The sequence below is a fragment of the Schistocerca nitens genome, chromosome 5 (genome assembly GCF_023898315.1).
Source record: "Schistocerca nitens isolate TAMUIC-IGC-003100 chromosome 5, iqSchNite1.1, whole genome shotgun sequence".
NCBI lineage: Eukaryota > Metazoa > Arthropoda > Insecta > Orthoptera > Acrididae > Schistocerca > Schistocerca nitens.
Genome location: NC_064618.1, coordinates 548512038 through 548535269, shown reverse-complemented (window position 1 = coordinate 548535269; position 23232 = coordinate 548512038).

The following is a 23232-nucleotide window of genomic DNA, read 5'->3' as shown; positions in this document are numbered from 1 at the left end:
TATTTCGACAAAAACGCCCTTTCGAACTGTTCGTATGTCATGCAGCTGTCTGCTACTTCCGTAGCCCACAATTCTGCATCACCCTGAATGTATGACATTACGTATTGAATTTTCTGTGCTTCGTTCCACACACTAGGCAAGATATTTTTAAAGCTTTTTATAAATACTACTGGGTGTACTGACTTCCGTTCAGTAGTAAACGTTTGAAATTGCCTATTTTTTATCAAACTTTCTTCAACTAATATTTTTGGACTATACTGGTTTGTTCCTGGGACATAGGCTGTGTGCTCCGAACCGAAGCTACAGCTCTTCGCATTATCGCCTGAAGATTCACCATTGTTGCGTCGCATATAAGTTTGTGCGTTGCCAAAAACATTGGCTGTTGGCGACATAGTTTCATGTTCAAGATGTTTGCTACTTTGTGTTAAACCCTTTTCCAAGTCGGATATCCGTTTGTTAATATTCACTTGCCACTGCGGAATATCCTCACTGAGTATTTGTTTGATGGTTTGCACGTCGTTCTGTACCTGACTATTTACTGCGGTACTGAACGATTCGGAATCTCTATCTGCTATGGCTGCTTGTACCTTAGAATTAATATTTTTTTCGATCTCACTCTCCTTCACTTCTAGCCATGAGTTGAATTCGGTTTCAATTTTAGTCACTTGTTCGTTCCACTTCTGCTCTACAAGCTGTGTGGAATCTACTTCTAGCTTTTCTAATCGGTTGGCTAAGACACCTATTTCGTCTACCATGTTAGTGTTTGCTACTTGCAGGTTGTTGACCTGCTCAGTCAACTTCTGCACGGCCTTAGGTATCGACTCATAATTCTGTTTCATACAGGCAATCTCTTTTTTTCATATTTTCTAACGATTGCACAAGTTGCTGGTCCCTCTCAGCTTGCTGGGCAAGTAAATTTTCCTCTAGCCTGCGATCTCACTCAGCTTGCTGGGCAAGTAAATTTTCTGCTAACTGGCGATCTCGCTCAGCTTGCTGGCGATCTCGCTCGGCTTGCTGTTGCGCAAATTTTGCCTGGTAATCCAGCACGCGCTCTAATATCGCCTGAAGTGAATATCCACCAGGCAGATTACCACTCTCTGGTTCCTGCTTTTCTGGAGGTGGTGCAATTTCTTTATCTACCTCCCCTTGATCACTGGTGGGCGGTGGCATCACTTCCTGTGCCCCTGCCCCTACATTTTCGCATGGTATATCCTCAATGAGAGTACTTGTACTGCTTAATACACCCGCTTCTACATTTCCTGCACTAACTAATGGCTGTTCCTCAGTATCCATATTGCTCGGACGTTGACTACGCAATTTAACCATATTCATAAATTACCTACTCGAACACAAGATCTGACAGTTTCCACTTGCACACAAAATATGTTAATTTATCTACAATACACTGCACACTAAAAATTACTATCTACAATCAACTTTGTCCTTTCATAAACACTAACATAAAACTACACACACCACTAGCGATATGAGATCACTTCACTGGAGTTAAGCTTCTACAAACAGGACAACTACACTGTAGTCTTACCTTTAATTTATCTGATCTCGGGTTTCGGCTGCCCCCGGATTATGTAGTCGTTACAGTTTTTCAGTACTATCAGGATCGTTTCCTCTGACTCGCTTGCAGTGGTGCGTTTTTTCATGAAAACTTTTTGTACATTCGTTAATACATGGCATTAATCATGATACACGTACATACATTTATCACTAAATACATACATATATATAACAATAGACACTGAAATGAAATACTTAAAACATTTATTTTTGTGGCCACTGCAAATTCGGGCCCCGCGTTTTTGGGCGCCAATTTCGCCTTTCGTAAAACTCTTTTCTATTATTTTGTTTTATTATTGCTCGCGTAATAACGCATATACGAAAAGAGCCGCGAAATACCTTTTAGTAATGCTGTGCCTTGAATTTCTTTATAAACATTAATTTTCAACAAAACAGAATATATTGGGTTCTTATTGTTCTGTATCTGGCTTTCTATTAAAGGAACATTTCTCGTTACTGTAACTCACTATAAAAGTCAACATATCTTCCCTACTTTATAGTTATTGAAAATGAAAATTTACTTTGTTATGAATACTGATGTTACAGTTCACGAAGTTGTTCACATCAAAATTTTGCAGTGGATTTTTGTTAAGAGCAAAACACCAATAATTACCACGGCTAGCACCAGAACATGAGACTATTGTCGGAGAAAAATACGTTTTTACTATAAGGTTTGCCAGACAAGAACTAAGCACAGCAAAATTCCTATTATGTTACAAAGGTAAATTATCTCTTTTGTACTGTTAGCAATATATTATCATCAGCCCGCGTCAACCTGCAAAACACATCATAAAATCTGCTGCTCTGCTCTGCAAGTCCGGAAGCTGAAAGAGATGATTTTATTTCACCATTACCTTCCCGCTTCTTTGCGGTATGTTAGATTTCTTTTAATGCAGTTTGAATCCGCTATCTCATGCAGGGCTTGGACAGCAATTACAGCAACCTTAGAGTTATTGGTCAAGATTGCAATGTCATCTGCGAAAGCAAGGTACCTTATCTCAATTCTTTGGGTCTCAGCTCCAATGGTAACTGGTTTGAGACCTAGATTTCTCAGCGTACATTCCCAGGTTTTGATGACTTCATCAAGTACCAGATTAAACAGAATGGGTGATAGACCATCACCCTGTCATACTCCCATTTAGATGTTAAAACTCTGAGATAGTTCTCCTCTGAACTTTACCTTAGAGGCTGTATCCATGAGAGTCTGTTTGATGAGGGTGTGTGTGTTGTAATTCATACCTTGTTCTTGGAGTACTAAGAAGAGTGTTTGGCAGTTGATGGAATCATAAGCTTTCGTAAAATTGACGAAAACTATGGCGATGTTCGTACTCCTTTTTTGTTTTAGTTGGAAAATGGTTTTCAGATTGAAGATCTTCTTAGTACAGGACCTTCCACATTGAAATCCTCCTTGATATTCACCAACTGTTTGAGCACATTGACTTTCTACATTGTCCAGTAAAATCTTGGAGAGTACTTTGTATCCTATTGGCAGCAGAGAAATCCCTCAGTAATTGTTGACATCGCTGTGATCGCCTTTCTTATGTAACGGGTGTAAGATAGCTGACTTCCAGTCATCAGGGATCCTACCAGCCTTCCAACTGTTGACCAAGAGCTGGTGTAGAGCCTCCGTAATCGTATTTACACCTGCTTTCAGAGCTTCTTTAATGATGCCATCTTCCCTGGGTGCCTTGCAGTTCTTAAGATGATTGATGGCATTAGCAACTTGCTGTATAGTTTTTGGGTTAGATGGTAGGTATATCTATTCAAGATCTTCAACAGACAGTCTTTCTGTGGACTCTTCATACTTAAGAAGTTGCTCAAAATAGTTCGCCAAAAGTCCCACTTCTTGCAGTTATTAGTGGCCAGCTTCTTGCCATATTCTTAAAGTGAAGGCATTGTGGTTTATGCCCTGAGAGTTCATCTTTGGAGGCCTGATAAACGTTTCTGGTGTTGTACGTTTTAAATTCTTCGTCCAACTTTTGCAGCCTTGGTTGATCGTAAGATCTCTTCACACGCCTGATGGTCTCTCTTGTCAGTTTCTGCTTGTGTTGTTGTTATGTGGAACATTTTGAGGTGCCTGTGTGTCAGACGTGGTGCGGGGTGGAGTAGTGTGTGTGCTGGTATCACTGGCTAGCTGACTGTGTGTCAGTGTTTTGTTGTCGTTGGGTACTTTGTTGTGGTGCATGTGTGTTCCCGCTCCTGTTTCCGTGTGGTCGCCTACGCCTTCTCTGGGTTTTTGGTTCTGGGGTTCCTTGTGTGAGTGTGTCTTCCTGTGTGTCGTGTGTAGGTTCACAGGCAGTGACTTCAGGGGGTGGGGTTGTGTTGTTTTTGAGGGCTGGTGTTGGTACCAGTGTGGTTGTAGTGTTGTGTGTTGGCTGAGACGACTGTGTTATTGTCGCAGTGGTTGTGTTAGGTGCATGTGCTGGGCGCAGAGGTACCGCGGCCTGCTCCGCTCCTCCAGGGCGTGTAGCCATGGCGAACGACACTCCGTTCCTGACAGGGTTTGGTGCTGGCCTTGGATGTGTTATGACGTTGGGTGGCTTCGACTGTTGATTTTTGCTCCTCTGCACCTCTTTGTACACGTCGCAGCCTCTGTAGTTGGCCTCATGGCCTAAGCCACAGTTGGCGCAACAGCGTATGTTTCCGTGGATTAGTGTGCATGCGTTGGATGCGTGTTTGCCAGCGCATCTGCAGCAACGGGGTGCCAGGCCGCAGCGGAGGGCCGAATGACCGAACCGCTGGCAGTTGTTACATTGTTGTGGGACCTGTGGCATTTTGTATATCTCTACCTTTACGTCCATCTGCAGAAGGCTTTTTATCTGCAGAAGGCCGTGGGAGGCGGCCGTGTCGGCCATCTCGACCAGGTAGTGTGGTAGACAGTAGTGGGAGCGGAAGCCCGTCATTCTGGAAGGACTTTTGCAGTCGAATCCTAGGAAGTTGAGCGCCGCTTGTACTGTGGTGTTTGGGGTACTGGGGTCCACTCCCTTTACCACGTACTGCTGTGTCCGTTCTTCGGCAGTCCTGTACGTATAATGTTCGATCCCCTTTTCTTTGAGGAAGGTAAGGAGATCTTTATATTCATTGTTAGTTGATACGTACAGTGAGGCCCTATCCCCAGAGTACTTCGTGTGTAGCGTGCAAGGTGTGTGCCTTTCCGCGAATGTTGTGTTGAGGACACTGAGGTCCCCGTAGTTTTGTATTACGACTGGGGGAAAACCAGTCTTCTGTTGTGCGGGAATAGCTACGGTTGGTTCTTGCGTGGTGTTGCTGACCGCAGGTCGGTTCGTGTTTGTTGTTGTGTTGGTGTTCCTAACCGGAAGTGCGGGTTTTGGTGTAGGCAGCAGCGCCTTTCGGCTACCTTGCGAGTGTGGTTGCTCGCTTGTTTGCATGGTGTTTCTCTGTTTGCGTCATGGGCCCTCCACCTGCCAGGGCCCAGTGTAGTGTTGTTCTGTGTCCGCATCTGCAGCTGCTGGTTCTGCCGTTGGAGTCAGCTGCCGCAGTGGGACGGTAGTGCATGAGTCACCAGCTGCAGGTGAATGTAGCGTGATGTGGAGGGTACTTGTCCGTGTGGGGGACTCACTTGGGCTGCAGAGGTCGGTTATCAATCGACGCTGGCTCAGCAGTTCCTGCGCTTGTGCAGCGATCTGCCGATCCTTGTCGGCCAATACCTCCTCAACGGCGGCAAGTGGGACGCTGACGTCAACGGGAACAGCCGACTCATGCGCCTCTTTAGCTGCAGCCTTGCTGCGGGTTAGGGCAGGGGAAACACCGGCGGAATCTGCCATCTTGGTGCTTTCGGGAGCTTTATTAGGTGTGGGTGGGCACGACAATTATGCTTTTTCTGAAAAGAAAAGGCTAACAAGTAGGTCCGACAGAAGAGGGGGAATGCCCTACGGCCTAGCGTGCAGTGGCGTGGCACCTAAAGGAGGTGCGGAGGAAGAGAAGTGGCCTACAGTACGCGGGGTGGTCTGACGTGAACGGGCCCCTGGCACTGATCAACCCTAACACAGAATGAGATAGTCTCGCTAAGGAAGTTTGTAACCGAAGTTACGGGTTACTGTTAGTCAGTGACTCTTCCGACAATTGAGCTTCTCCGCGAGCTACGCGGCTTTTCGACGAAAGGGAGCAAGCTCAACCTTCCGCCGATCCACCGAGCGCTACTGGGCCTCGAAAGGGAACTCACTGTAGAGCAGAGCGGTCAGCGAGGCCTAAACCCCAATAGCTACCATTGCAGCCGGCCGCGGTGGTCTCGCGGTTCTAGGCGCGCAGTCCGGAACCGTGCGACTGCTACGGTCGCAGGTTCGAATCCTGCCTCGGGCATGGATGTGTGTGATGTCCTTAGGTTAGTTTGGTTTAAGTAGTTCTAAGTTCTAGGGGACTGATGACCACAGCAGTTGAGTCCCATAGTGCTCAGAGCCATTTGAACCATTTTGAAGCTACCGTTGCACCGGCCATCACTGGCTGAGAGCTCCTTCCGCTGCGACGGCAGGAGCACGTCTGACGTCCTGGGCTGGCGGGTGGTGTGCTATATATACCTGTCGCCGCTCCCCTCCTCTGACTCTGCATATGGACCGGGGATGTACAGGCCGCGGTGGTGGGGGTAGCTTGCGCTGACGAGAGACTGATGGGTGTCAGTACGCACGCCGCATTCGGCGGGTGTGGTGCCCCGTTTCTGCTGCTCCTGCGGAACTTGGAACTTTTATTACTGGATTCCACGCTTGGCTGAGTTGAAATCCGTTGTCCTTGTTAATAAGGTTCTCGTGCAGTTGGATTTCAATCGCTTCCTTGTATACACAGTCCCAAAATCGGGATGTGTTGTGCAGGACTTCTGTGTTCTCGTATTTCATACGATGATTTGTCTCGAGGCAATGTTCTGCGATTGCAGATTTTGTAGGCTATTGGAGATTGGTGTGCCATTTGTGTTCAGTACACCTTTCCTCGATCGTGTGAATAGTTTGCCCCACATATGCTTTCCCACACTCGCACGGTATGAAATAAATTCCAGATTTCCGGAGTCCTAAATTGCCCTTCACTGTCCCTACAAGGGACTTGATCTTTGGCGGTGGGCAGTAGACACATTTGGTGTTATGACGTCCTAGAATCCTGCCTATTTTTCCAGATACGTTGCCCACGTTTGTTATGTAGGCTGTCGCTTTTGGTGGATCATCATCAGGTGTCGGCTGTGGTGTGGTCTTCTGCTTAAAGGCGCATCGAATTTGGTGGTCACTATAGCCGTTCTTCTGGAACATATCCTTGAGGTGGTCTAGTTCTTGTTTTAAGCTTTCTTCCTCGGAGATCACACGAGCTCAGGTATGCTGACGAACTGAGTTCCTGATGGCGGGCAGCCGTATTAAATCCCCTCCCCTCGCAAGGTGATCTCTTCGAGGTCCGCGCCCGCACGTCAGTGGTCACTGAGACACTGGCATTGGTGTCTGTGGTGGCGTTGGTGTAATTGCCTCCTTTGCCCTAGTCGCCCATTCGTTTCCTTAGGTGAGCATCTTTTTAATTAGACTCAATGCTGGTTCCCATGCCTTGCTGAGGTTGTAGCCACAATCTCAGTTGATGAGTCCATCCCTGGTATGAATTTTGATAGCCTCTCTGACGACGCTGTCCCAGTATTTAGATGTCTGTGCCAAGACTCTCGTAAGTTGGTAGTCCATTTTGTGATATTTGGACAAACAGTGCTCTGCGACCGCCGACTTGTTGGGATACCCAAGTTGAGTGTGCCTCTGATGTTCTCGGAAACCTTATTCGATGGTGTGCACTGTCTGTCCCATATGTCTTCCCACATTGACACGAAATCTGGTATATGCCGGCCTTCCACATGCCAAGATCATCTTTGACACTTCCCAATAATGCTTGTGTTTTATTTGGTGGACTACTCGGTGTTTCCTCAATATTCGTCCTATTTTCCCCGATTGTGTGCCAGTATACAGTATATAGGCAGTGGCTATCTCTTTCTCCGTGACTTCTTCCGCCTCCACACGCTGTACTGTAGAGGTGCCATTCCGAGTACCCGTTTTTCCGGAATACAGTTTTGAGGTGTTCCAGCTCTTGGGGCAGACTCTCTGCATCAGAGATCATGTGCGCCCTGTGCACCAGTGTTTTTAACACCCCATTCCTCCGTGCAGGGTGGTGGCGGCTACCCACATGCAAATACAGGTCAGTGTGTATTTTCTTCCTGTACACCTCGTGGCCCAGGGTGCCATCTGCTCTTCTTTTGACCATGACATCCAAGAATGGTAATCTTCCTTCTGATTTGGTCTCCATAGTGAATTTGATGTTCAGATGTATGGATTTCAGGTTCGTAAGGAAGTTTAGGAGCTTGTCCCTTCCATGGGGCCAGATAATGAACGTGTCTTCCACATAATGTAGAAAACAAGTAGGTTTCCATTTGGATGATGCCAAAGCTTCCTCCTCGAAGTACTCCATACAGAAATTCGTGACCACAGGCGAGAGTGGGCTCCCCATTGTGACTCCTGTTTATACATAGTATTCTCCATTAAAGAGAAGATAAGTGGAGGTCAAAACGTGCTTGAAACGATCGGTCATCTTCTCGTCAAATTTCTGTGCAATAAGCTCAACTGACTCTTTAAGAGGCACCCTGCTGAATAATGAAACAACGTCAAAACTCACCAGGATATCATCTGAGTCTTTCAGCTTAAAGTTGTCGAGACATTTTACAAAATTGACAGAACTACAAACGTGATGAGAACATTTACCCCCATAAGGGCTTAGTAATTCTGCCAGGTATTTGGCCAGCAAATATGTAGGTGCCCTAATGTTGCTGACAATTGGGCGTAATGGCACCCCTTCTTTGTGGGCTTTAGGGAGTCCATAAAGTCTTGGCGGTACATGTCCTTGAGGGGTCAATTTCTTGTTGACACTTTTTGCTAAATCTGCATCCGTGAGAAGAGCTCTAGTCTTGTTCTCCACCTTCTTTGTTGGAGCAACGTTGATCTTCCTGTAAGATTCGTCATTTAACAGGCTCTGCATCTTCTCAATGTAGTCCTTAAAAGAAAGAACAACTGTAGCATTGCCTTTGTCAGCCGGTAAGATAAAAATCTCAGAGCTCTGTCTCAGCTCTTGAATGGCTGCCCTCTTGATCGGTTTAGTTCTCGTCAGAGCAATGCAGGTTTCCCGTTGTACTTCTTCAGCTGCTAGTCGCGCAGCAACCTGTTCAACTCTACGGACCGCGGAGAGAACTCCTTGCGAGGGGAGGGGATTTAATACAGCCGTCCACCATCAGGAGCTTAGTTCGTCAGCGCACCTAAAGATGGCGACGTGTCTGATCACCAAAATATTGGTCCCGTTGGACACTATGGACTGGCAGTACAGCCGTGGACTGTTCCAGCAAGAAATATGCCGGGAGAAACTGAAGAATCACATTGTCAGAAGCTGTTTGCATGAGTAAACAACTCATTCCATCAGTGTGCGTATTGGAGCATAATAATATCTCTACAGATTAGTTTGCAGTCTGTTACGAGATAAAGTATGTTTCCAGAAACTACTGTGATCAAAGAGGGAGCCATTTATACATCCCTGTTTCATTCTGTTGTGATACTGATTTCTAGACTTATTATTGGAAAGTGCAATTGGTTAGTTAGTAATTTGTTCCATGGGTCATTTTGTATGATGGATTGTAAAGATGTGGAATGAGTCATTTTAAATTCCCATCGCAACTTAATTTTTACATAAAGAGAAAAGATATACAGATGTGAGTTACTAATTTCTACCCACCACCTTTTACACATTATAGTAATAGAAATTCTTGTGTGGAATAGAAGGAATTGTCAAGTGGAAACTTTCTCAGTTTGTTTTCAAATTTTACTTTGCTGTGTCCGTCAGGCATTTTATATCACTGGGTGAGTGATCAAAAATTTTTGTTGCAGCATTGTGCACCCCTTTTTGTGCTGAAAACAACCTTAATGTGGGGTAATGAATGTCGTTTTTCCTTCTGCTATTGTAGTTATGTACATCATTGCTCCTTTTGAACTTAAGTGGATTATTTACAACAAACTTCATGAGAGAATAAATATACTGTAAAGCAGTAGTCAGCATGCTCAACTGATTAAACAGATGTGTACTAGCTGATCACTGGCGAGCACCACATATTTGGGCAATGAAGACTTTCTTTCTTAAAGATGAGTTATCCCTGGACATAATTACATGTGATATTATTGAATGAAAATATGCAAAATATGTCAGCTTAATGATTTGTATCTCCCCAAGATTTCCAATGATGCTAAGTGCAAGTATGGCTGAACTAAAGTTGTTTTGGGAGTTACAAATTATACTACTTTGAATTTAAATTCTCATCGATATCGACACCTAAGAATTTAATAGTTTCTGCTCTGTTTATTATTTCTTCACCATGTGTTACCATTATCGTTGGTGTAGTACCCATAGATGTGCAAATCTGAATACGTTGTGCCTTTTTAAAATTGAGAGTAAGACCAATTGCAGAAAACCAGTCAATGATACTTTTATCAATTTAAGAACTTTGTTTATCATTTCTTCTGTGTCTGTATGTTTGCTCAGATTAATTACAATACAAGTGTCATCTGCAAAAGAACTAATTCTGCTTGCATATTAGACAGAAGGTCCCCAGACTGTATTGGTTGAATTACGAAGTATAAATTTCTACATTCTTTTGGTTTTATATGACATTATCTATTGGTTGGCTATGCCATCAGTCCCATAAATCATAAATTTATCTAGGAGAATAGGTGATTCATGCAGTGAAATGCCTTAGATAGGTCACAGAAAGTACCAACCAGCTCTGTTTTATTATTTAGTGGTTGTAAAATCTGGTGAGTGAATCTGTAAATGGTATTGTCAGTGCAGCAACCCTTCTGAAACCTAAACTGTAATTTGCCAAGACTGTTATTGTTGCTAAGGGGAGATATTGTTCTAGTATACATCACCTTCTCAAAAATTTTAGAAAATGATCTCGGCAGTGAAACAGGTCAGTAGTTATTGACATTTCTCTTATCACCTTTGTCTGACTGTGGAAAAATGTTAGTGATGCATTACATATTGGGTTTGTGATTTGGGAACAAATCTTTAGTACTGTATTAGAAACACCATAAAACTAGATGACCCTTTGTTTTTGAGAGAATGAGTAATTTTCTGATTTTCAGAGGGAGAAGTAGGTGATACATTCATATCAGTGGTGTTGGTGATCATTTCCATTGGTGGGGCCCAGAAAAAACTCAATAAACTTTATGACGGAATTGCTATGAACTGTTTGTTATATAACTTTCCTTTATTATCATACTTCTTAAAAATACTAAAAAATAGTAAATATGGTAATTATACAGCTATAAATATGGGCATAATTCAAGAAATACTGTAGCTAATAATAAAGTGTATACAGAAGTGAACTCAATTTTTGTTTTTGATTTTTTATGTTGTATGTGTAATATTTCAGTTGATTGAGGTGCATCTAAATGCTTGATTTCTAGCTGCTCTTCCATATTAAATAAATTAAAGGGCGTTTTCAGCTAAGAATCTGCTTCATTCATTTTAAAATCACTGTAAGAATACTCGAGTTTCAACCACACAGCTCCAGAATATGGAACACTACTAAGAGATGGGCCCGTTTGCTGTTTGCAACATTTCTTGTTGATGAATGGCAGTAAGGGAGGGATGTGGAATGCAGGACCGAACATGCATCATTTCAGTTATGTGTCAACAGTGCCCTTAGTTCATACAGCTGCTACCTACACAGCTAGCCCATTTGAATGTGGAGTTTTTGTTGGTACATTGCTACAGTGTTGTACAGTCTCAAAGGTTGTCCACTGGATGTTGAAGCCAATAATATGCTGTTTAAAGGCAGGGTCCCTACTTCTGCTGATTTCAGCCAACTAAGGACTGGAATGAAACTCTTAAGCTAGAGTGTTTCAAAATATTTGACAGAATAATCAGTGGAATGGGAAACATATCGGATGCAAAACACAACATTTCATCTCATTATAATTTTCTGCCAGGAAAGTGTTCAGTGAAAACTGGGTTTTTTATTCAAAAATATTCAGCAGATTTTGGTGCCAAATATAACAGAATTATTGATACAACAGCCCTATGTAAAGAAATAAACGTTTACAAATTCCAGTTGAAAGAGAAGATTCCCAGATATTTTGAATGTTTTGTTTTCGATTTTGAATGTTTTGTTTTTGATGTATGGGTTGCAAGATGCTTATCCAAATATTGAAACAAATGCGAGGATATTGATGACAATTTCAACAAAGTTCCACCAAATTAAAAGTGATAAAAAAACTACTTATGGTGGAGCGTAGGTGAAGTGAACTATCAAATAAAGCTATCTTGCTAAAGGAATATTACACAGCTGCTAATTGTGACTTCAATAACATTATCAGTGAGTTTTCTGCTCTCAAAGCAAGGTAATGAAAAGTAAAATTCTAATAAGAACGCAATTCTTGCGAAGGAATGTGTCCTCAACAATTATAGACCTTTTCCCTTTATTTCCTGCTAGCTAGGATATCTGGCTAACCATTTACAATACTTGCTAAAGTATAAGAGATACAAAAATATTGAAAACGTGTTCTAACTATTTACAATACTTGTTTATAAACAACATTTTTCATTTTGTTATGCAGGGTATATATGTACAAGTTTTTCGAATTTCCTACTCAAGGCCAAGCTATATGTAGTTGACCGTGAGAGAAGCAGGAGTCTCTGAGGTTGATGCTGCAATATTTTGAAAGTTTGTCCTTGTGCTTTGTTAATTGTAAAACTGTAGGCTAATTTGACTGGAAATTGCAGTCTTTTAAATTTGAATGACTGTTCAGTAGAGAACAGTGGTATTCTGGGGATGAATAGTGTGTGTTCTTTGTACTTTTCCAGTCACAAGTTTGGCTTCTATGTTTAACCATTATCCTTTTACCATTACACAGTTTTGGTGAATTGAGATTTCGTAGTAGTATGATCAGAGATCCAGTTTGAAATTTAAGGCACTTTAATGGCATTCCTGGTACGTGAAAAGAATTTAGAAATTCTGTAGGGAAGTTCACACTTTCTTCAACATTTACAACCTTGTCGACTGGTTTGTATATTCTCTCTTCACCAGGAATTTTCTTTTGATTATTAAAGTTGATATTGTTTGCAATATTAGTTTTAGTTGCCGGAATTACTATTTCAAATTGCCAGTCCAGATTGGTACAGCTGTGAACAATGTTTGGAAGAATTTAGTCAATGAGTTCGTTTTCAGCAATGGCTGTGTTGCAGAAATCACTGTTGAGTTTAATGAGGCCAGTTGTTTGCTCAGTAGGATATGTGCCTTCACCTACTCGCAAAACTTGGTTAGCAAAATGTTCTGTTGTTTTGTCTTTCGATGATTCAACTCTCATATTTTTTGGTAGACGACGTATTTGTTTGTGTGGCCAGAGAAGTGATTTTTTAAACCCTGTACTGATTTCATCTGCTGGAGCTGATATGGGGATAACTGGAAGTATTTGTTGAAAATTTCCTGAGAGTATGAACAGACTTCAGAGTATACTCACAAGTCTTGCAATGTTCTGTCTATGGCTTCAAGTGATTTTTTTATATGCCATTGTGCATTCACCCATGAGTTAATTTTAGCTTGCTTAAGAAGTTCACTCTGCCTAGATTCTCTTGAGATTTTACGTACCGGGAATTGTTTTTCGGCTGTATTCAATGGTAGTTGCAGGGCAGAGTGGACAGTTCGTCCACCTTCCATAAGTGTGGCTGCAATGCCAGATGATGTCAGTGCAAGTGTGATGTGTTGTTTAGCAAGTATTTCTGCCAGCATTAGATTCATTTGGAATGTTGGCCCAGTGCCACCTGGTGCATCCAAGTAAATAATTCCACCAGTGTTGTTGTCGATCTGGTACATGAAATTGTTGTAAATTTCTTTTAGAGTTTCATTGAGGAATGGTTTGTAGTGAGCAATGTATTGAAGTAGTTCGTTGATGCTGTGGCTTTTTTCCTTTTTAATTTAGAAGTTTAGCACACTAATAGCTCGCATCCCAAGTTGTACTAATGTGTGGTTGCTCATTGCTAAACATCTCTTCTAGGCGAGTGAATGTTTCATTGAAGATGTCATCACTGAATTTAATGGTCAGTTCAGGATGAGCTTATTGGATTTGGTACAGTATGTCATCACTCATACTCTGAAAGAGTCCCATTGGATTGTATGGGTTACATGGTTTTAGAATTATGGCAAATAAGTCTTTCATTTGTTCAGCAGATGCTGTGAGTGTGGCTTCTTGTTGACTGAATTCACAGTGGTTGTCATTTTCCAGTAGTCCTAAGTATTGGCACGCTTATCTGTACATCTGGCTTAGGGAACTGTCAAGAGTCTTGAGATCTGTAAACTTGGTGGGTTCTGTATTTCGTGTAGCAGCTTCCAGAGATAGAAACATTTGGTGTTGTTTGGATGTACTCAGCCTAGTGTGCCAGTTTTCATGATTCCTGGATGATCTTCTCCTGGAATTCCTTGTTTTCATTGTTGAAAGGTTTTTCTTGTTTTGTTCCATATGTAATAGGTAGGTATGTCAACATATAGTAATGTTTTTGTGATTGGATCCATTTGGCACATTTGGTAAAAATCTGGTAATGTTGTATGCTGAGGTGGTTTGCTTGCAATTTTTCTGGCATTATCTTTTGTGAAACAAACTCTCTGTCCATTCTCCAAATATAGTGCTAGATGTTGCACAATTGGTTTGCATTCATGTGTGAGAAAACAAAAAATCCACCATGCTGCTTCATTACTGTGTATGTATCTTCCCAGGTGGCACATGAGGAGCTTGTGGTTTCTGTTTTGTTGTTCTTTGTCTTTGGCTGTTTAAAATATTGCCATGTCATTGCCTTTGTTCACATACTTACATACATATTTGATGGATTTCACTGAATTGCAGCAGTCTATGTGTGCTTGGAACATTTTGGAAAGTAGTGTGTTACATGGTACTACCCCATTGATAATCTATTTCCAGTTTGTTTTTAACTGGAATTCATATTTTTGCTCTTAAGCCACCATTTTTGGATAACCTTCAACTCCAGTTTGTGTTTGTCGTCAGTGGCCCACATGGTCCATGAATCATGTTTTTCACTACTATTTCACACAGTTCCAAATCTTCTTGTGGATTGGGAAATTCAGCTTGGATGATTTTGTTGTTATCCATGGCATGAATTCTCTCGTGTACCCATATGAGATTTTGTGAGGGAGGCAGTCCTTGTTTTTGCCATTCAATTGCATACATCCAGTATCTAATGGTTTCAAAGATGTGGCATTTTGTAATGACTTCAATAAATCACATTTGCTTTTGTCGGAAAACTCAGGTTATTATGTCATGTAGTGTATACCGGCTTGTCCATATCTCAGTTGTTCTTTGATTTCCAGCCACAATGAGTTGCACGGGAATGTTAAGAAGAGGTCAGGTCATCCACATTTTCTTATGTAGGTCATGGCATCTTGAGTGTATTTGTGCATTCTGTCTCTGAACACTTATGTATGATAAACATAGGATTACCATTTTCCAGTGTCATCAATGTTTCCATCACTTATGATTGTGTCTAGAAGGTGGATATATTTTTCCATGTGTAGTTTCTTATTATTCAGTCTTATGTAAAGCACCCGTTCCACTTGTACTTTTGCTTATATATATATACCAGGAATTGTTGGAATAGATGGCGAGGGATGTATGTTTCATTGTCTCTGATAATTAAGTAATATGCCTGTTTCAGGTTGAATGTGTTTCACATTAAAATGATATTTGTCCACTCCATGCAGAAATATTAGTGGATATTGGAGGGCATCATATGAGTGGCGTGTCTCTGCAATGAGTAATTATAACTTTACAGTCATCAGAAATCATACTGTCTAGAGCTGTTTTGAATATGCGAATCAGTTGATTTTATTTGTGTAAGATCCTCTGTACATTTTGCACTACTTCTCATCTCAATCCACTGATATTTGTACATTGTTGATCAATGTCTGTTTCTTCATTTCTGGTGAAATATGTTTGCATAAATGTATGTTCTTCATTGGGAAGTGGTAGTAATGATCTCTTGTTATCATAAGTTTGTCCTTTGATGGAAGAAAACATACTCAATTTCATGTCTGTTGGCATTGATTGAGGTGACACCAAAAGAAGTCATTTGGAAGCAGGCACTGTACGCTTTTGTATTTTGAAGAAAGCGTTTTGATTCTGGAGTTGTCCTGGTCATGTGATGTAAAAATTCCTGTGGAGGTACTCCCATTGGTAGTAATCGAATATTTTCATTCATGTAACAGAGTCCTGGTGTTTCTCTACAGAATTTTTTCCTATTGCATAAATTATGACATGTTTGTGTTTGTTATATTCTTTCGTTGGGTCATAGTGGGATGCTTTATTTATTGGGTTGTACTTTTTACTTGTCCTTGTCTGCACTTTTCATAGGGTATTATTGTCATGGCTGACTTGAGTTTCCAGTCTCTTATTATAAGACTGTGTCACAGTTCTTGAGTCTTCAATGTGTTCATTTCAGTGTTCTTCTGTTTCTCAGCTTGTCACAGCACTCATTCTCGTTTGTTGTGAACTTAAATGTGCTTCACCCTTTTCGTATGTTTCATTTTCTAGCTATTCTTTTTGTTTTTGCTGTTTTGCTTCAGAACTGGCAAGATCTCCTCATCTTTTACATTTGGGTATTGTCTAAAATATAAATCAAATCAACTTTTTACTATCAAATACACTAAGTACAGTTTACACACTTTTGACATGTTATTTTTGATTTGTATTCAGTCACTGTATCTCTGCTTACTGACTACTCACACAGCAATGTTTGTTTTTATTCACTCACTGCACTACTTTTTCGGTTCCTCCCTTTCTCACTGGTAAGAAATTGATGTTCGAACCCACAACGGGTCTTGTTTTAGATACTCCTACCAATTGGTAGTCCCATCAGTGGCAAACTCCAGAACATACCAAAAAGGCTTTGATTGGTCCAGTGGATTACTGTACTACTTGATAAGGTGCTTAGGGACTCACTCAGAAATGTGGGCTTGAAAAATGGTGAAAGGCAATAATAATTCCAGAACGGAGATGAAAAGGTACATGATAACCATTGAGGGATCACACTTATATCACAATTATCAAAAATAATGGAGAGGATACTGGAAAGAAGAATGAGGGGAAAAGTGGAAGTTCAGTTAGAAGAGAAGCAGTACGGCTTTCAACATGGTAGACCAACAGTGGACTCCATCTTTAGTATGAGACAGTTGATGGAAATATCTGCTGATGGAAAAATCTGGTGATGTCATTTCTTGACTTAGTGAAGGCATCTGGCAGTGTCCCCTCAGAGAAGGTAAGGGAAACTTTGGAGAGAAAGACAGTTGTAAAACAATGCATGACAAAAACTTCACATGTGTCCAGACCCAAGTCGGAAGGCATGTTTGGTTTAGGAATGTTATGGGATTGAGACAAGGAAGTATAATGTCACAGTTATTATTTATAGTGGGAACAAATGAAATCATGAAAGAGACACAAAACACTCATAGAGGAAGGGAGAGGAACTTGGTGGTGTTTGCCAGTGTCGTTATCTTGTGGAGAATTGACAGTAAGTATGTACAAGGACAATTGGACATCTTAAATGAATAAATCGAGACATATGGTATGAAATACAGTGTAGAGGAAAGCAAGACTGTAGTGGTTACCAGAGGAGACAGAAAGCATAAAGGACAAATTAATATTAAATTATATGATATTGAAATTGTGGACAACTTTAAATATTTAGGTTGTGTGATAATGGAGATTGCAGGGAAGGGGGCAGCAATGAACAAAAGGGTATAACAGAGCAGTGAATTTTACCAGTGTGTGAAAGGTTTACTCTGAGGAAGGGAAATGCCAGTGAAGTGTAATGAAGTGCTGTACAAGACATTTTACACCCATTTTCGCACATGTATTCAGATCAGTGTTGGCTAGACTGTCAGTGAGAAAGGATCTGCATTCCTGCTGCAGATAAAGGCTGTTACATCCTTTGTGTGTGAATTACATTTATGAGTTGCTTCTCATAAGAAGCAACTTATCTTAAATTTAATCAGTGTTCTTTAGCTTCAAGTCCTGTTTCTTGCATGTATTTGTTTATTTAGCAGGCACAGTTCTGTGATTTATTAACTGTATAGTCCATAAAACCACTATTTGCATCATGCCAGCTACTAGTTTTTGTGTTTCGAGATCTTGTTGTAGTAGTTAGATCCTCCAGTCAAGTGATAGCTCTCCTAGCAGCAGCTCATTAGAGTACCGTTAGGTGACACCACTTCTCAGGAAAAGTGACTTACATTACATTTTGTCAGTGTTCTTTAGCTTCAACTCTTTATATTTCATGTGTATTTATCAGTCCATCTTTGGTATGGATAGGAACTGTGATTGCTGTGTTCAGATGCAAGCTGAGGTGGTTACCCTTCAGTCTCAGCCCCAGGTGGTGTTGGCTTTGGTCACCCAGCTTGATGGCGTTTGGTACTGCCTACGCTGAGGTGGTTAATCTCTTACCTGTGGTTGAGTGGGAGGTCGTTCCAAGGTTTGGCCAGCAGTGAAAGACTTTCCAAGGGGCTGTTGAGAGGGCCTCTGTGGTTCGTCTGACAAACAGGTTTCAGGTGCTATCTGTGGTTGATGCAGTCCCTGAGCTATATGAATTTGCTCGCACTGTTCCAGAGGAATCCTTTTGGCCTGCAAGGTCTGGGCATTCACAGAGGGTGGGATTACTGGTAGTTGGGAGTTCCAATGTTAAGCGCACAATGAAGCCCCTCTACGTGCACACCAGGAGGAGTCATTCCAGATGTGGAACAGGTTCTTCCAGATGCCATGAAGAGCACAGGATGCAGCCAACTGCCGGTGGGGGTTCATGTTGGTACTAATGACGTGTATTGCTTTGGATGGATGGACAAGTAACTAGTTTGGTGGCTGGCAAAGCAGTAAAGAGTGCCAGTCTTGCTTGCAAGATGAAGGTGAAGCTCACCATCTGTAGCGCTGTCGACAGAACCAACAGTGGTCCTTTGCTACAGAGTCAAGTGGAGGGTCTGAATCAGAGGCTCAGGCAATTGTGTGACCATGTAGGCTGCAGATACCTTGACTTGCATTGTAGAGTGATGGGTTTCTGGGTTCTGTAAATAGGTCAGGAGTCCACTTCAGACAAGAAGCAACTACATGGGTAACAGGAGCTGCGTGAAGGGGACTGTGCAGTTGTTTAGGTTTGCAGAAAGGGCTTCAGCTCCAAAGGGTACAGGACTAACATAGGAAGAGGGTGGACGTAGGAACAGCCAATATTGTAGTTGTAAACTGTCAGAGTTTAGTTGGAAAAGAACCAAAGCTCCAAGTACTAATAGGAAACGCTGAATCATAAATCATTATAGCTGTGGAAAACTGGCTAAAGCCATAAATAAGTTCAGCTGAAATTTTTACAAAGGACTAATCATGTATGGAAAGGATAGATTAATTACAGTTGGTGATGGAGTGTTCATTGCTGTGAGAAGCATTTATCTTGTAGTGAAATTGAAGTGGATAGTTCCTGTGAGTTAGTATGGTAAGAGATTATACTTGGCAACTGGAATAAATTAATAATTAGTTTCGTATACTGACCCACTGACTCAGATGACACAGTTGCTGAACAGTTCAAAGTAAACTAGAGTGTCATTTCCAATAGGTGCCTCACTCATACAATTATACCTGGTGATGGCTTCAATATACCACCAATACATTGGTGATAATACATGTTTAAAGTCAGTGGTAGGCAGACAACGTCAGCCAGAATCATACTGATGCCTTCTCAGAAAATTATTTTGATGGAGTGTTTATTGCTGTGAGAAGCATTTATCATGAGTCAATTTGAAGTGTATATGGTCACAACAGCATACTCGACCTTTCAGCAACAAATAATCCTGACCAGATAAGGAGAATCATGACAGATAGAGGGATTAGTTGCCATGAAGTTATTGTAGCTGGACTGAGTACCATAATATCCAAACCCTCCAAAAATAAAAGCAAAATACAACTATTAAAAACATGCAGGTAAAAATGTGATGGCACCTTCACAGCAGACTGTCTCCACTCCTTCCAATCTGACTGTGTAAGTGTAGAAAAGATGTGGTTTAAATTCAAAGAAATAGTATATCAATGGCAATTGAGAGATGTACACAAAATAAATTAATAAGAGATGGCAGAGTTTTACAGAAGCTCAAAATGTACTGCAAACTGCAGTGCGCGATGCTTTTAATAGTTTCAACAAGAATCTCTGCCTCGAAATCTACAGAAGACCCAAAGAGATTCTGGTTGTATTTAAAGTACACCAGTGGTGAGATGTGATCAGTACCTTCACTGCACAATAACAGTGGTGATGATATTGATGACAGCACCGCTAAAGCAGAGTTACTAAACACAGTTTTCTGTAATTCCTTCACAAAAGAAGATGAAGTAAATATTCCAGAATTTGAAACGGGAATAACTGCCAACATGGGTAACTTAGAAGTAGATATCTTTGGCATAGCAATGCAGCTTAAAATACTTAAGAAAGGCAAGACTTCCGGTCAAGATTATACACCAGTCAGGTTCCTTTCAGAGTATGCTGGTACAATAGCTCCATACTTAGCAATTACATGCACCGCTTACACATAAGAAGATCCATACCCAGAGAGTGGAAAGTTACACAAGTCACAACAATACCCAATATAGAAAATAGGAGTAATCCACTGAATTACAGATCCATATCGTTAACGTCGATTTGAAATAGCATTTTAGAAGATTGAACATTATGAATCACCTCAAAGAAAAGTATTTATTGACACAATAGCTGAAACAGTTTCCGAACATATCATTCTTCTGAAGCACAATTGGTTCTTTATTCTCATAAAATAATGAGTGCTATTGACAGGAGAGGTCAAATTTATTCCCTACTTCTAGACTTCCAGAAGGCTTTTGACACTGTACCCGATAAGCGACTTCTACTTAAATTGTGTGCCCATGGAATATCATCTCTGTTGTGTGACTGGATCCATGATTTCCTGTCATAGTTCGTAATAATTGGTAGAAAGTCATTGAGTGAAACAAAGTAATATCTGACATTCTCCAAGGAAGTGATATAGGCTGCGATGTTTCCCTTTTGGGTGTGTGTATGGTGACTTGGCTGTAACGCCATGAGTAGAGAACACTGTGTAGCACATTTGTCAATTTGTTGTGGTCTAAGTTACCTTTTGCTGTTTTCTTCAATATGATCACCTATTTGTTTTGTTGTTGTGGTCCACCTACTCTGTACCATGGCCATGCATGAACTTGTTCTTCTTGATTTAGTCTCCAGGGACAGTGATGCTGTAAGAGAATGTCTCACTATTTCCAGCTACTGAATGATAAACACATCTTCACTGATAATGTGCTATATTGCTTTAGCTAATTAACCAGTTGTGAAGACAGGTCCAGTTACCACTAACTCATAACTTCAGTACATCATTCAATATGTCTGACCACGCCAAACTCAAATTAAGATCTAAGATTTACAGTCTTCATTTGTCTTGAGTGTCTACATTGTAGTATGTCTCTTTTCTCAAGGGCAGTGGTCATCAAACTTTTTTGCTCAAGGGCCAAAACTAACAATATAATGTGACACCTCGGCCAGAGATTTCCAGGTCTTTTTATTAACTGGCAAAACACGTAAATGGTGTGTTATGAACCTCCAGTAGAGTAGCTGTAGTAAAGAAGTGAGAGGTTTACCACTGACTTTTTAGCACTTATCATTAAAGTCGATACCATTTGGACCACTACATGTAAAATGTTCTCTGTTTCCGATTGTTGCCACCCTCAATGACCCATAAATTGTAACACTGTAATTGCCCGATGAAATGTTTCTGCATGGTCTTTGTGAACAGATCATTAATAACAGCAAATTGACTTATACTTAAATGTATTATGTAACATGAGACATGATCACAACTGTTTTCTATATGTTTTGAAAGTCATTTTTCTTCAACTCACTTGACTGAACTACAACAGCCTTAATTTTATTTCATACTAGATGAGGTACCTGGCACTGGCTAGATATGTATTTATTCCAATCTTATGTTATTCTGTCCCTTCCTTCCCTCAATCTCTGTCGTCCATCTTGACTTTCCCCTCACTCACTATCTCTTCAGCCCTTTATCTGTCCATTTCGCACACCCCCTGTATGTGTCCATGTCCTTTCCCCCTTCTCTCTCCACATTACCATCCCCCGCCCCAATAAGATGTTGCCTTTGCTTACCCCATAATATTTCTTTACAGACTGAAAATAATCACGTGACCGCTACGGTCGCAGGTTCGAATCCTTCCTCGGGCATGGATGTATGTGGTGTCCTTAGGTTAGTTAGGTTTAAGTAGTTCTAAGTTAGAGGGGACTGATGACATCAGAAGTTAAGTCCCATAGTGCTCAGAGCCATTTCAACCATTTTGAACTTTCGTTTAAGATTGATACAATAGCAGATAATTGGTACAACCCATTTGTTGTCACCACTGAGAAACAGACAAGAAAACATTTCCATTATTATGTCCCCTCCCACCGCAACGACAAATGCATCCTACTTACTATTCTTGGAATATTTTTCTTTTGACAAAGGAGACAGGTACGGCCAACAGCTGCAAACCATTTATTCTGTACTGCATTTGGATATATAGCATTTACCATTCTTCAGAATCTGTAAACATTAGCACCTGTTGAAATGAAATAGTACTTTCGGAAACAAACCACTTTCAACTGTTGGATGTATGTGACTCCTTTGCCAAATAACATTGCTGTGCAGTTGCTGACAACAATAAGCCATGTTTATGACACTGAAATTCTGCAATATAGGGAAAAAGATTTTTAAATACCCATCCGCTGGTTTGACAACTTTTAGATTATGAGTGTTACATTTGTAGGAGACATACGAGTAGTTGTGTCATGTTATAAACAATTACATTTTTAGTCAGTCTTCACAGGAGTCGAGTGTTGAGACTGACTGGAATAATCATTGTGGTAACATGAGTCAATGAAAACTGCATAAAATGCTGCTGATCAAATTTCAATAAACTGGAAAAAGGTATACAGTGCATCTGACTAATTTATTCCAGTGTAATTATCTCTGTGAAAATACAATTCACATGACTTGCATAATCTTACGATATTCATGTAGCTAGGCAGGAGCATATGAAGGGCGAAGGGAAGCAAGGTAATCATTTGTAATTTTGAGCGACTACCAAAAACAAATCTGGGATCTGCGTATTATGTTCCTGAAATTTATTTTGAAGTACTTTCATGCAAGATGTGATAGGAGTATTACTAAAACATTATATTACATTATTCAAATGGCCACAAAAACTTTATTATAATTTTATTAATCTCAAACTTTCAAAAAAATGTAGAAATAAATAAGAAATTTAAAAAATAAGAAAAGGACATATGCTTTGCACATATAATTGCAAAACAAACATAAATACAAATATATAATTTTTCATTAATGTTACTTGTGATGTTGAACTTTTTTGGCTATGTCATCTATATCTGCGTCGTTTGGGCTGCATGCAATCCTCATTGCATCTTCTAAATGACTGGACAACCTATTACGATATTTGTTTTTCAGATACTTCATTTTTGAAAATGAAGCTTCATAAAGGTAAGTTGAAGGAAATAGTATTAAAATGA